The sequence below is a fragment of the Bos javanicus genome, chromosome 17, assembly GCF_032452875.1.
Source record: "Bos javanicus breed banteng chromosome 17, ARS-OSU_banteng_1.0, whole genome shotgun sequence".
Taxonomy (NCBI): Eukaryota; Metazoa; Chordata; class Mammalia; order Artiodactyla; family Bovidae; genus Bos; species Bos javanicus.
Genome location: NC_083884.1, coordinates 59342137 through 59358839, shown reverse-complemented (window position 1 = coordinate 59358839; position 16703 = coordinate 59342137). Strand labels below are relative to the sequence as shown.

Here is a 16703-nt window from a genome sequence, read left to right as displayed (position 1 = left end):
AGAACTGTGCAAAACAATGACAGCTGCTCCCCGCAGCACTGGACGACTGCAGTAAAGAAAACAGGGCATCGGCTGCAGTCTTTCTGCTCAAGTGGAGCGCGCGGCCATGTGCAAGAAGGGGCTACATGAGCACCTGATTCTGCAGGAGCCGGGTGCACGGCACAGGGAAGAGAAGGGTGGGAAGAGGCAGATGTAGTTTGTAAAAGCAACCACAAGTCAGAGTCAGTCACACACATACATTTTCATTCTCTTCTCAGTAAGACGACCGTGGGCAGCCACCATGAAAAAAAAGCACATGCCCCTGGGAAACACATAAGTAAAAAGGTCAATACTTTTTATTGAGGGGAACATTAATATTTTCCCATGGAAATACTAAGACATAAAAATAAAGAAGGATATTTCTTCAACATGGTCTATGATCTAAGGAAATAATTTCCAGGCAAAGAAAACCAATTTGTGTCAGATCTCGTATGGGGAAATAGCAAGAATGAGTGATTTATTTTCATGGGGTTCAGAGACTAAAACTGGACTTGTATCTTCAACCTTGCTTAAAAGATGTTATAAAATATCAGATTTATTTCTAAAAACCACTGCTTTACTTTAACCTCTTTATTGTGCTATTTTTAAGTACTGTGTGAGACCTTTATTTTACACACTACTATACTATCAAACTTTTAGAAAAAATTACAAGAACTCTTCAGTATTATAGTAATAAAAATGCAAGAGCTTTGCTTTTAATTATAGAATCTCATTACAAAATCATGAAAGAATTTTATCTGTAACAAAATAGAGAAAACCCTTATTTATGAATTTTCAATTTTCAAATTTTCATTGAAAAGAAGAAAAATCTCTAGTGCAAAGGAATCAACTATACCAGTGACCAACAGATGGCACAGGTGGTCACAAGCAGCCACTTTAGTATCTGCTCTTTCAACTGAGCAGGTTCATGCTCAGTGTCACGAAGTTTTGATAAGATGACTAACCCTATGATGTTTAATAAGCAAAAGAGCAGCACAAAGAAAAAATGCGTGGTCAACAGAAATGAAACCCAAGATCATTTCTAAATCTAAAAGCGATGAGGAAATGATAAGGTCAGGACTTCCCTGGTGGTCCAGTGGTAGGACTCAGCACTTACACTGCTGGGGGCCTGGGTTTGATCCCTAGTCAGGGAACTAAGATTCTGCAAGGCTGTGTCATGTGGCCAACACAACACTGAAATGTGTGCTAGAAAACAAATCCACACAATACTGAAATGTGTGCTACAACAACATAGTTCTCGATGATACCTATTTTGATCATCCAATCACAGTTTACCTGCTTCAACAATTCTACAACGGTCCATATTAGTGCACTTTGGGAAAAGACTCTTGGATAGCACTTATACTGCCAACAGGCACCTGGTAACACTGGCAGGAAATTGCAGGAGAGGGAAAATTCGAATAAACCATTTTGACTACATACTCCTATCAGCTAAATAAATAAATAAATGAGCAGACATCACCAATATGGAGCTATTCATTTACTTTCTAATTTTCCACACTTAACTGTATTTCATTGAATGTAAGATATGATAAATTGTAGATACTGTTATCTTACTAACGCTAAGGAATAAAAAGCACTAATTACAATTATTAAGTAAGAAATACCACAATTTGAGATGTTAAGATGGTGGTGAGGGGGAGGAGATGCATTTTAGAGCCAAAGAAGTGTAGGGAGTGACTAGCACTTGATGTGTTGTGTAAGATCTAAAAACTCCAGGAAATACTGAAGCAAAGTTAAGACTGGCATATTGCAGTCCATGGGGTCACAAAGAGTCAGACATGACTGAACAACAACAAAATATCCACTAAGGTGGAATTTTTAATAGAAAGGGAGAAAAGACACGAAGTAACATTTTTATCCATGCACTTTAACAGATTTGTCTTCTGTTTGGAGATCCTTATCAGAATACAGGATGAAAGGACACTGGCAGAAGATGAGGTGAGATCTCAACAAATGGTTACTGAATGAAGAAGCAAATGTTTTATCTCCTCTACTGGGTTTATTACACATCACATGAACACGATCTGTGATGAACTCAACAAGAAGAAAGGAGAAAAAGCAGACCACAAATATTTCTCGTGAATTACCACCCCTCTTAACTTCTTCATTCAGTTCAGTTGCTCAGTGGTGTCCAATCTCTTCATTAGAGTAATATAACTGTAGGGGTAAAGAGCACAGACTTCAGAGCCGAACAACTCTGGTTTTGCAGCATGACTATCTGTGCCACTCATTATGAAAATCACTACAGACACTTCAGTGATCTCACCTATAAAATGAAGATAACAGTTCTTATATCACAGGATTAAAATGGGGGATTAAATGAGAAAATGCACACAAAGCTTTTAGCAAATTCTCAGAACTCAGCAAGACTCAATGTATGGCAACATAGGGATCATTTATTCAAATTAATTTCATCTTTTAAATTACTTTAGATTATCTGAGGTGAGAGATACAAAGATGGTATCTGAAAGTATTTGACTTAAACATCAGTCTTATTCACCAAGACCATGTTTAGATGTCCCTCTAACACAAATATTCACGGGATGAATCCTGAAATCAAAATCCATTTTTACCTATAAATCTGAGGGAAAATCAAATTAGGGAATGGCACCAAAAATCACATACTGCCTTCTTATTTAACACCAGGACAGCACTGAGGAGTGCTCTGGGCCTCAGATGTGTCTGACAACTGACAACAGTAATGGGAACAGCAAAGAACTCTCTCAACAACACAAAGCCAGAAGAATCTCCCCAAAACGTCAAGGCTCATTTTAACAAGATCTGGTTTTCTTAACAAGTGCCTTTGACACAAATACTAGTTTAAGTAAGAATGTATTGATAACCTGCCCTATAAGAATATATTCTACTGATGACCAATTTTCAAACATTAACATTGTCAAATATAAACACTCCTGACACATGGTTTAGAATTTCCGAAATGGTCAACTAAAGAGTTCCACCTTGGCATAAACCCAAAGGTGGATGGCAAAATACTGACACTGTTTGTGGTAAGCAGGAATCACTGGCCTATAAATTTGCTTCCTGACTCCCACTGCCTCTGTTTATTACCTTAGGACTGGCAATAGCTTTTCTCAGAGTAAGAAATCCGAGTTCTACGTACAAACTTGAATTGACTTTCCACATATGCTTTTCAGAATGTCAGTGCTTTGGATTCAAACTCTTAAACGTTACATTTTAAGGACACTCAGTCTGTGCCCTCGCTAGGACTGTGAGGATTCTAACCTGAAATAATACCTATCACTGCTACGCACAACCATATATATGCTAGCACGGGCATCACCTTTAATGTACTCATGGTAGCCCACATTAAAAAAAAAAAAAAGCATACGTTTCCAAGATATAAAAATCTAATAGGGAGGAAAAAGACAGGCCCTCAATTTGAAGTTCACAACCAAAGAGCTCTGGGTGTAACAAGGGAACCTGGGCACAAGAGCCAAGGTACTCAAGAGAATGCAGCACTCATGACCTGGTCCATGCGAATGACAAAGATGCTGCTTCCAAAAGTGACTGAGAAAAACTCAAGGTCCAAGGGATATGGAGGGTCTACTTTATTTGAAGATCTGACATCTTCCCATTGCAACAGTTCATCAAGTGGACACCTCTTAACAGTCAGAAACTTAGTGGCAGAAATGAATAACACCAAAGGAATCCAGAACAGCTCTATTAAAGCTGATACTTGGAACCAAGACTTGTTGGCCAAACACATCCCTCATTTAAAACAAGCCTAACCTTTGTCTTTTTTCCTGAAAGATGATATCCACCCTGGCTTCCTTCACTCAAGTCCTGACAAGTTTTTCCTTCTTTTGGCCTGGGCTCCTCATTTCCAACCTGCAGGTGAACTGCCTAGTCCAATGGTAAAACCCTGCCTGTCCCAAATTCTTGCTCTGGCTACCCAGTCTTAACACAGAATCCACCAAAGTCAAAGGCACTGAGGTAAGAGCAGAGATATGGGAGAGCAGGAAGTATGAAGGCAGGCTGAAAGCCCAGCCCCTTTAACTTGCTGGCTGTCCAACTTTGAGTGGGTTACTTAACCTTACTGCACCTTAGGTTTTTACATCCATAAACCAAGGGTAATTATTACCTAATAGGATTATTATCAGAATTAAGTAATCTTTGAAAAAATGCTTATAAAAGCAGTATACAGTACTACTTTAACCAGTAAGTGCTAAGATATTATTTCCATTTATATATTTTACATAACAAGAGGTTCACTGGGGGTAAAAATACTGCAAGAATAGCATGTGTTTCTTATTCAGCCAGCTTTACAAAAAATAAAAACTAGTTAATATCAATTATATCTCAATAAAACTGGGAGAAAATTTAAAGAAATAAAAACTATAACAGGATCATTCATTGATTTTTCTATCCACCTATCATCCACTGACTTATAGAAATCCTGAACAAAAGACTGGACCCTGTGCTTAACTCACTAGTCATCAGTCAGCCAAGTATAAGTCAAATACCATCAAACAGGGATGGAAGGGGCGAGGGGGAACTTCCTGGCCACAAAAAATAACTTTAAGAATCCATCACCTCTTGCTATCTTTGGTTCACAGGCTTCACAGAATCTGTGCCAGGTATCATTTTGTCTCACACCTTCATTTACAGATAAAGAAACTGGTATCCACCAAGATTTGTATAGGACTTTTATCATTATTAATAAGTTATTTTATATGAATGCAAGCATCATACACATTTGGTATTCTTGATTACTTAGAAGCACATGTTAAATACTATAAGAAATCTCAATGTGAGTGAAAATATAAATCCATATTCAAACAAATATTTTTGCTGAGTTATTGAAAATTAGGGGAGGTCCCACTTATTGGTCAAACATAAATAATACAACTAGAAACAACAATGGAAAAAAAATTTTCCCATAACACCATTTGCCAGAAATGGTATTACTAGGTGAAAGGTAACATGAATTTTACAGTTCTTGTTTTGCAGTACAATATCACTATCTAGAAAGACTGGATTCATTAACATTTTTTTTAAAGCGTTGCAGTAAATAAGTGTGGAGGCAACCCTTAAGTGTCACCAGCCTTGGTTTTGTCCATTTTATTTTTGCTTCATTAATATATATGAATGTATACTTCCCATTTATTTCCATCTGCATTTATTTGGGGGCTTCCCTGGTGGCTCAGCAGTAAAGATCTGCTTGCAATGCAAGAGATGCAGGTTCCATTCCTGGGTCAGAGAGATCCCTGGCAGGCTGCATGCAGTCCATGGGGTTGCAAGAGTGTTTTAATAGGATGGGTGAACAAAACACTTCTCTTGCAAACTTTGCCTTCAAGATTATTGTAAAGACTGACTGAAACTGAGTCTTTGTTTCATAAAAAATGGCTGTTTTTTTAATCTATTAACCATTTGCAAAGAGAAGGGTCTAATTAATGTGTTCATTTTCAGTATTTCCTAGATATTATACTTGATATATTTATCATGATCAGACTGTTGCTATTATTATTAGTAATGCTGGTTTTCAAGTACTTTTTGAAAAATTTTTAATGTAACTACCAAAATACAGATAAATTATTATTGGTTCAACAGGATTTCTTTTAAGCTCATTTTAAAGTACAGCCAAGATAAATAAGTTTTTTTGGTGTATTTATGCCTAATGAGCATGTTTCATTTCACATTTGACTTCAGTGCCTATATTTTGATTAGCAGTTTCAGGTTTTTTCCATATTAACATACACACCTTTCTCAGTTTATTATGTTTATCTTCTCAATAATTTTATTTCACTCAAACAAGTACTTGTTAAATTCATATACAGCCGACTCTATTCTAAACTATGTATCTTACGCTTTTTAGGGAGGGTGGGTGGGTAGGAGAGTAGTTGATGGGTACTAAGTATCATAAAATTTAAACAACTGTTACTTTTTTCATGACTTAGAAACAGGTAATACAATCCCCCATATGCCCTTTTTACCCATTAGAATCAGGCCTGATTATTTTTTCACGCATACTTGACTATAATTACGTCAAGTTTTACATAGCATAAGCATCAGTCACTTTTGATAGGATGCATTAAAGGCTAAACTAGATAAAATCACTGCCAGGGGACGTGTCCAAATGCAAGGGCTATTATAAAACAGGTACTTATAATTCCAACGCACATTTTTGGACAGCCCAGAATTTAAATCTCAGAGCCACAATCACTAGTTGTGTGACCTTAGGCAAAGCACATAATCTCTCTGAGCTTTACTCTTCACATCTGCAAGATAATCATCTCTCTGTAAAGGTTATTATGAGGATTAAATGAACGTTCATTTGACTAGTAAATAAATGTTAGGCACACTTCTAAGCACTTTGTAAGTATTAACTCATTTAATTTTCGTAACAATCCTGTGGTGTAGGAACAACAATTACCTTTCTTTTATAGATAAACTGGAAAAAGAGACATTAAGTAACTTTACTTACCTAAGGTCACACCACTGGTGAGCAGGAAACCTAGGGTTTGAATCCAGGCAGTCTGACCTCAAAGTCGACACTCAAGTACCGCACTAAAGTGCCCCTCAAAACACTGAAAGCACTTGCCCGGCACCCAGCATAATGGTCAGAACGATGATAAAGCACACAGTGCAAGGCTGGGCACAGAGCGCACAGTCCCCCAGAGGCCCAAAGATGGCTGAGGGCCACAGTGTTAAGACGACATATAAAATACACAAGTACTCCAAGATTAAACTTATACCCAGTACAGAAATCTCTAAAAATACAAATTAGTAACACTGCTCTAAGAACGTAAAAAGTAGTGAACTGTATTAGAAATCACTCTCCGCCACTGAGAGCCTAGTTTTTTCTCTTAACATTGTTAAATGAATCTTACAAATAACTAGCAGTTGAAACTTGGTATGTGTGTGTGTGTATATATATATATATAGCGGGTTATATAATGAGTAGCCATTTCTTTCTCCAGGGTATCTTCCCAATCCAGGGATAGAACCTGTGTCTCTTGCACTGCAGGCAGATTCTTCACCTGCTGAGCCACTGGGGAACCCCCAAGAAATACAAGGGTAGGAAGAAGAAAACAACAATCACTAGTACTTCAATATCATCATATACAGTTTGAGATAAATATTTAATTTTCCGATGATGACAGCTATAATACTTTCTTTCAATTCTGAAAACAGATGAAATTTCATGAACTCAACTAATGTCAAGGTGCTTCAAGACAGAAATGTTCTTCAATTGAGAAAGAAGCATTAACTCCACTTACAATTTTTTTATATAAAGAATGCTTTCTCCACTCTTTATGCTTAACGTAAATTAAGTTCAGTCAACAGACATGATTGACTGAATCCAACTAACTAAAATGGTTTCTAAAACCATTTAAATAAGTTTCTATAAAATCTGAGTCACATGTTGAGAAAGTGATTACTAATTAATGACAAACATTGGAAATAAAACTCATCCTCTTTCATTGTATAGATGACACCAAATCACTCACTTGGCGTTGCTCTAGCGTAGTATGTTTCAGCTTGGTTCCATATATGCTAACGAATTAGAAGAAAAAAGGAACTTCTGTTCTTCTAAATTGGGTACCCTGTGAAAAACAACTTTCAGGCAGAGCCAATACTATTCAGATGGATACCTATTCAAAAGGCATTTATTTACACTTTCAGTATACTAACATCAACAGTCCTCATAAGCGAGCCTTCAAATTCCAAGCCCTGTACTAGCTAGCAAAGGGCAAGAAAAGTAGTGTTGAAAAATATTCAAGTAAACTGCCCTTTCCCTGCCATACTCAGAACAATACTTTTATACAAATCAAACAAAACTCTTACACAATCTTTCTGGGTTTTCTACCATAATAACGGCTTAATGTGATATGATTTTTTTCTTACTCTAATTTACAGGACAAGTAAGACTCTTAACGTATCTTTCAATTCTCCAAACTAGTAATAATTAAGTTTTAATATTTAAAACAATCTTTTTAAGTATCTTTTTTTGCCATTTTAAATCTGTATACCAAATCAGTGAGCTCAAATAAATCCAATTAGTTAAAGGCACTCCAACTGTGGTAAATCAGCATTCACATCAGTTTTGGGAAGCAATTCCTTATATTTCAGGAAACTTAAAACTTTTAGGTTTTCAGCTTTTATATCTCATTTGATTTAACATTAAGCTAGCGCTGGTTTTTATTATATGTTCAAATAGGTTTCTCAGCAAGCTATTGATCTGCTATTTGAAGAATAAGCAGGCTTGCCATCCTGCAGATACTTTTGTTGACTGAGATACTTTTGATACATCCTGCAGTCGTGTCCAACTCTTTGCGACCCCATGGACTGCAGCCAATCAGGCTCCTCCGTCCATGGGATTTTCCAGGCAAGAGTGCTGGAGTGGATTGCCATTTCCTTCTCAAGGGGATCTTTCCAACCCAGGAATCGAACCTGGGTCTCCCACACTGCAGGCAGACACTTTACCGTCTGAGCCACCAGGAAGATCAAGATACTTTTGTTAACAAGCCTTAATGCCCTGTTTTTAACTGTACTTGTTTAAACACAAGGAATATTTTCGTTATATTTCATATACAGTGACAAAACAAGGCAAGGATTGTTCATATAAATGAATTTTATAAAACTGTAGAGTTCCCTCAAACTTCACATGTGTTTACATACCCATGGCTGATTGCACACTATTTCATATTATACTATGTCAAGGTAACTGGCAGATATGATTCCTGCCAAATCTTGCCCAGTAAGCACTATTTCACACGGGCCATGCTCTGTCCCCTGACACTACACCACCAGCAGCACCACCACTTAAATTCCAATCAGTTTCCTGACTCAAACTTCATACTCCAATTTCCAGCCATACCCCTCCCCCTGCCCCAGGTATGAGGGGGACTATTGGCTCATAAAATTAGCTCACTCAAGTATGCAGAACAGAGCTGTAATCTGATCTGAAATGTGTGGGAACCTGGTTCCATCTTGCAACATAACATAATTTTAAAATTTCCCTTTAACTGGACGAAACGGATTAATAGGAAATTTGGCACTTGAGTGGACCAAACATTGCAGGAGGCCCAAGTAGATTCTTGTCTGCTGGGAAAGGTGGTCAGGACCAACACAATAGCTTTTGAGTACAAAGAAAAACAACTTGATTCTCTGAGAGCAGAATGAAACTAAAATTAAAATCATACGCATTTACTATGGGAAAGTTCTTAAAAATAACAACCCCCTCACTTTTTTAATGAACTGTAATGAAAAATTACTTTATTTAAACCCAAATATTCAAGTATCCGTTGCATGCCAGGTGGTTGATGGATTGGATTTTTTAAAGCAACTCCTTTAGAACACATATGAAACACACCTGCTATGATACACAGTTCACTTTTAAGCCTATAAAATGAATTGAGAGGCAGTGGGAAGAACAGAAATCTAAAGGTTGGAACCACTTACTGGAATTAAACACTATGGAGCTCTGTGCAAATCACTTAACCTCTTATTTAAAAAGCTAAGGGGACTTTCTTACCTCACAGGTTCTTCCAACTCCAGTCACATAACAAACCAGATTCTTTTATTAAAAAGTAGCATTAAGTAGTTTGAAAGTCCACACTTGGAAGCTAGGAAACTGGATTAAAATGTAAAGTGTTTTAATTTTTCTTAATTTTATGGTAAATTAAATAAAAATTACTAATACAGAGATACAATATTAGAGTCCTCTGAATAAAATTCTGAAAGAATACCTAAGAGACCATTCACAGGGACTACCTCTTACGAGTCTGGGAGCAAAACAGCTGAAGAGGGAGGTTTTTGTTGCCTTCTAAACTACCTAATTTTTCCTAGAGCATTTATTACTTTTATAATTTTTTTGAACCTCCAATTTTTAAAAAACTCAGGAGCACGTAAATCATCGCAGGCTATGTAACACAGCAGAAAGCACAAGGGACTACGGACGGGGAGAAAAGGTGACTAGTCTGCCTCTGTCTGCCTCTGTGAGCTTGGGAAATACATTTGAGGTACAACATTATAGCTTTCTTATGAAAACAAGAATGAGACTGCTCAGTGTGTTACTATCCCACTGGACTCAATTTTATATTAACTGGTCTTAGGTTACTTTTCTCTCATTTAGCCATTAAGTGTGTCCATCAAACGGTGAAATAACAGCAGGACCTAAACAAAAGACAGAGTGCAAATTAACTTCCCTATAATAAAAATAATTAACAGCCCCCCGCCCAAATCTAACAGAGTTCTGAAAATGTTTAATTTGCGGAAAAGAAAAGAAGGTATAAAAGATATACTTGGTGAAAACCTGAAATCTATTACTGACAAAGGTGAATAAATATACACCTGGACCTAGACCTGAATGTTTTATTAGAATGCTTTCCAAACATATGCTAGAAAAGTAATTAAATTTAAAAATTATTATCAATCACATAAATTACAACTCTGCTGGAGTTAGGATATTGTCTTGTTTCTTAATTGACTGATGGTCATACTTTCTGTCTCTAAATATTAACCCCATTATGGATTTCCCTAAAGATGGATCTGAATGCATGAAATTATTCTTTGTAGTTTAACATTCGCCCTCTTAACAGACAAAACTAAGCTTTGTTATTTTATTGTCCTTCTCAGCTTCATGTGACCAATACAAGGGTTAGGTGGTTATCAGGCAGCTTTCTCAAAACTTCCTACTAACATGCATCTCTTTATTGTACTTTTTCCCCGTTTCACACCTCTTGAATAAAACATATTGTTAAATATTAAAACTTAAAGTTTTCTTAAGCATTTAACCTATGTTCAATTTTTAAGCTTTGAAAGAATGCTTTTTCTCACACCTCATCTAATACATAAATGAATAAATGACGGGATGGTAATAATTTTCTCCTCCGAAATTCTAAATTTGGCTAAATGCCACAAATAAAGTGTATTCTTAAATTACTATTAAGCACCAGTCGCTGAATATTTAGGCAAAACTTCAAAAGACGGGTAGAAACTCACCTCTCTGTACCCCTGATCTCTATTCCTTTGACCCAAGGATTCAAAGTGATACCTAGAAAGACTTCCAGTTTGACAGTGCTAGGGGAAGAAGCAAACCAGGTGATGACCACAAGGGAGCCCTCAACTGAGCAGCTTGCACCTTAGACCCTTAGGCCAAGTGCCCAACCAATGCCCAAGGCCTGGAAACTCTTTCTTCCTTCTAAATATGCATTTAAATGTCCTACTTGGGCTTTATAGTGCAAGCAAGGTCTGTAAAAGAAAAGCAAGATTAGGAATCTCCTTCAAAACCTTGAACACTGCCATCTCTGTCTTTTCTTGTGTCCCTTCTCCACAAAATAGTTTTCCATTGTCTGCAGTTAGCCCAGGAGGTAAAAAGCGAAATCATTTGTTTTTTGTTTGTTCTTTATGACGTCACACCTAATAGTAAGCCTGTACTTTTTATCTTTCTCTAACTTTTTTCATTTTTTGGAGGAAGACAGTACTTACTCTTCGTTTGTTGAAATCATGGGCAAGAGCCCTGGGAGAACAGAAATCCCGCTGTGCCCTGGTCGCAGTCTAGTCTCACTCACCACCACTCCTTACAGGCTGAGGAATGCTGGTGTTGTTTAGTCACTAAGTCATCTCCGACTCTGTGTGACCCTATGGACCATAGCCCACTAGGATCCTCTGTCCATGGGATTCTCCAGGCAAGAATACTGGAGGGGTTGCCATTTCCTTCTCTAGGGGATCTTTCTGACCCAGGGATCGAACCTGTGTCTCCTGCTTGGCAGGCGAGTTCTTTACCACTGAGCCACAGTAATAAGACACAAGGACCCAGCAAGCAGTTTGCAGAAAGGTCTTGCCCTTCTCCTGGAAAATGCACTCTTAGCTCTGGCACTTTTTAACTCTGTTACTAAAATTCTCTAGGTCTCCACGATCTCATCTGTAAAACCAAGGTAAATGACACAAAGCTCCAAGTATGTAATGAAGACTGGAAATAATTTATGTACAACATTTAGCACAGTATCTCAATTAATAATATTCCTAACTTACAAATATTAGCTCCCTTTCCTTCCAACTTGAAGTTTTGCTACTGAATATCTCTATCTTAGTTGGCTTTTTATTCTACCATTTCAATTTGACTGTGAGAACACATCCAAGCCTATACTGCGGACTCTGGGAAGCATGACTGCCTTTCTGCTGATGCCTTCTCTTTGAGTCTGAAGTAGATGCCAATTGATTAAACCCACACAGAGAGGCCAAAGTGGCACCAGGGAGCGCTATAAAGAAATCCCTGTTAATTCTATAATAAGGCTTAGATGCCTCTCAATTGCAATAATGTGAGACATTGATAGGTTCAAAAAAAATTTATCATGAGCAGTAAGAGCCTGCAGGTTGTAAATGCTAAAATCCTTGGCAAGAGAGAAAATAAGACAATACAAAAGGCACTAACTAAAAACAGTCCCAGACTATGTTAATAAAATCTGCAGAAGCAAGGAGTCAAGAGCAAGAGGGAAAAGTTATAGATGACTCTCCACAACTCAGTGGCCAGTTTGGACTGAGCCATCAAAAGAAGTTTGGTATTTCTGTTTAAGATCTTTAATTCTCAGGACAATGTTTACTGGTGGCTCTTTTGCAATTCTTAAATTCTAACAACTACTCTAATTATTTAGACATTACTAAAATAGCGTTTAAGTGTCTTATCTGTACTCACGAACTATTACAAGTAATCAAAGCTTCATTAATGTAGAAATCTGTCATGGTTTTAAACTTGCTATTTTGATGTTATGCTCTTTCAAAGAACATATCCTTAGCCCACATTCATTTACCAAAATAAATAAAAATCCCAAATCTATCATTGTGGCTTAAGGACAGAACAGTGTCTACAGGCAGAATTCATTTGTGGCTCAGCTCTCTACCAAAAATGAACACCTAGACAGTTTCTTAGTACAAGCACATAAATTCAGTGATACACAGGTCCTGCAAAGCAATTCATCATCTTTCGTACATCTTGGACCCACAACAGAGAAATGTCATAAAAGAACTTCTATGTAACTGTCGAGATCACTTGAGGTCTCCTATTAGAAATTATCTCTTATCTTCCACCGTACCTTCCTCTTGAGATGTCAAGTCTTTGCTTAAGACACCACTGGGATATGTCTCCTTGCTATTTTCCTCTCCACGATTGTAACCCAAGTCACCCAAACCTCAGATCTGACAAAATACAGTTAATTTCATGAATCTTTTCTCTCCACTAGAACCCACATCAATATCTTACAATTTTCCCCTTTAGTGCTTAATATTTCACAAACCAAGACACTAATTATATATAGTGTCTTATCTCTAATTGCTTTAAGTGTTTATATCTTGCCTTCCTGACAATAGTAAGATCTTTGGAAGGACTTTGTCAAGTTATTTTATCCATGTTGACCTAATACCAAAACAAAACCATTAAAACAACAACAACAAACTGTTAGAAAAGCTATTCACAGAACACAGATAACAAAGTAAACAAATCCTGAAGCTAGTAAACTTCCTATATAGTCCCATAGGTACATACTTGGATTGATCTTCAATACATCATTACTATAAAGTGAAATAAAGCAATGGAACGATGGGTAGGATGCGTGCACCATGTGGTATACTATGTGCAGAGAAAAGGGAAATATACACACTGCGTATCTGCATAAACTAATCTCTGGAAAGACACAAAGAACCTGGGGGCTTCCCTGGTGGCTCAGATGGTAAAGAACCTGTCTCCAATGCAGGAGACCATGGTTTGACCCCTGGGTTGGGAAGATCCTCTGGAGAAGGGAATGGCAACCCACTCCAGTATTCTTACCTGGAGAATTGCGTGGACAGAGGAACCTGGTGGGCTACAGTCCCTGGGGTTACAAAGAGTCAGACACAACTGAACAACCAACATTTTCATGTTTTTCCAGGTTCAACATGATTTAACACTAGGAGAAAAACTGACTGGGCAGTAAGTGGAGGAGATATTTTCACCTATGTAATTTTGTGCTGTTTAAATTTTACACTATATACATTTATTTCCCATTCTACACAATAATTTAAATAGGATAAAATAGCTTTTCGGTTAAAGAGAAAACACTGCCAGATATGTACATTTTAGTGAATTATCATGAAAATTAAAATGCTATGCTGTGCATGAGATTTACTATGATAAAGACACATACAAAATCATCTCTTGGGTATCCATGGAGATTCTAAATTCTAGCCCCTATATTAACTCTGTAATTAGATAAATATTTACCTCAAAAAATTTATTTACAATCAATGATCACTCCTACATTAAAGGTATAATCATTAACCTTACTAGTGAAGTCAGCATGAAAAACTGAGGAAAAATAATGGTTGTGAAACTAGAAATGCCTAGACCTGAATCCTCGACTTTCTAGCTATGTGGCTTCCCAGCCAATCACTTTAGCCTATCCAGACGGCAAATTTCCTTTTAAGGGCAGAGGTCTTCAAATTTAGGTACCAGGGCCAACTACATCCCATTGTAACTGAGAGTGGGGGTTCAGCTGCTTGCCTCTGGAAAGTCAATAAAGAGGCCAGTTGGTGAAAAGAAGAGTTTGCTTTATTTCAGAGGGTGGCAACCAGCAGGAGAGCAGACTCCTGTCCAACGGCTAACTCCCCACCACTGACAATCGGTGGGCAAGAGCTTTTACAGACAGAGCGAGGCGGCAACATGTAGAAACAGCACCATTAGCTCTGACAGTCATCTTGAAATTGGTTTCTTTGAGGCCATTTCTTGGAATTAGGGTAGCTTATGTCTTGACCAGAGTCTGGTCATCATGTAAACTTCCACCTAGTGGGGATTTTAGTATTTATAAGACAGCTCAAAGGACATGGCTTAGAATATTATCTATAACCCCTGAGGTCCTTGACTTTGCTCATTAGGTCTCCTTTGATGATTTTTGTTTCTCCATTTTCTCACTTCTTGGATTAAACTTACTCTTTGGATAAATTTTTCCACAGACAAAAGGCAAGCTGGGGATATGAGTGGGGTGAAGGTAGGGGAGGACCATTAGGTCCTGCTCCACTTCATGGTCACCTATTTTTTTGTAAATAAAGTTTTACTGGAACAGTCTATTGCCTATTTGCTAACATATTGTCTATGGCTGCTTTTCCAGTGCAGTGTGGGATGTGACTAGTTTTGACAGAAACCATATGCCCTTCAAAGCTGAAAATATTTACTATGTGCAGGAAAAGTTTACCTGCCCCAGCCTAAGAATAAAATGCAGACAAACCACATCTTTGTTGAAATTTTTTTAAAGTGCAGGAATGCTAAGCAGGCAGCAGGTCAAAACTACTTTCAAAATAACATGAAGACATTATCCTTTTCACTCTGATTTTCTCCAAGTGCACAATGGAGTTTTCCAGAGACTACACGGTGTTTTATGTCACAACAAACTATAAGCAGAAGCAGACACAAGAATACAGCTGTTTTCCCTTAAGCCAGACTTTAAAGACAGTCACAAAAACAGTGCCACTCTTCTAACTAAATATTTTCATCTTTTAAAAAGTGTTATTTTAGTTTAAAAAAGAGTTATTTGTGTTAACATATAATGGCCTTGTTACTGTTATTTTTAAAATTTATAAACATTTTAACTTTTCCAGTTTTATTTCTTTAAATACTGAAAAGTATAACCCAATAAACAAAAGCTCTATTGGGTGTTCAATAACGTTCACAGGTGTTGTGAAGTCAAAAAGTTCAAGAAACTGCTATACTATAGCTCAAATGTATCACAGCGCCATGATTAACTGGCCTACTAGAACAGTCTATACACTGGGCACGGACTGAGGATAAACATGAGGTAGTTCATTAATCATGGACAGTACCAGGAAAATCAATGGCACTACCACCATTCTGTGCAAGTTGTTTCTGAAAGAAAATTTGACAATTTGCATTAGATACTCCTTGGAGTACTTTTTAAAGAAATTTATTCAAAATTCTGAAATAAGGTCAATGGAAGACAGGCTGTCCTTACAATACTGTATCGGGAAAACAGCTAATCCAAGGATTAGCTAGTGTCTCAGTTCTTCGACTATGTACCCAACACCTCAGAACACTGCAGTAAATTCACACGGATGTGCCGGGATATTTTAGATTGGCAAGGCCAGGGGAATAAAGTGACATCTGTTGGACTCTACACAAACCACTAGCTCAAGGCAGTCTACAGTCTCAATATTACACTATACTGCATTCATGGCAATAAAGTCAGATCAGTAGGGACAGGAAATAAGAGCAGTGACAGCCAACCGGACTCCAAGGTCTGGGAAGCTGTGGTGCTCAACAGACACGTGTCCTATTTATAAGCAGTTCGAGGTAAGAAAAAAAATAAATTTTATTCTTTCAATTTATGTACAATATTTGTTCAAATAGCTACTAAGTTGTAGGTGCATAAATACCAATTAATTTTCTAGAAAAAGCTAGCTACTCAAATGATCTCTGAATTGGTTTTCACATGTTACTTGTTCTTTCACTAATTAATGAGTTGATTAAAATATATGGCATTTATTCATTTTATATTTGCAGTAGAGTCCAAATTTTACCTATCATTCTTCACTCCATGTCAAATATTCTTATATAGATCATTCTTCTCACTTCAAGCTACATAAGTGATAAATGTGTTTAAGAAGGAAAAAGAATAGAAAACAACTGTCCCCTTTCTGGCACCCTTATGAGG

At 37.2% G+C, this 16703-nt stretch overlaps 1 protein-coding gene and 1 non-coding gene across 4 annotated transcripts in view; one reads left to right on the top strand and one right to left on the bottom strand.

Annotated features, from left to right (window-relative positions):
• Positions 1-16703, bottom strand: part of MED13L (mediator complex subunit 13L) — a 291306-nt gene that overhangs the window by 109036 nt on the left and 165567 nt on the right. The window lies entirely within an intron of this gene.
• TRNAV-UAC (transfer RNA valine (anticodon UAC)) lies at positions 1101-1172 on the top strand. The gene has a single exon. It is a non-coding gene; the product is annotated as a tRNA-Val (tRNA).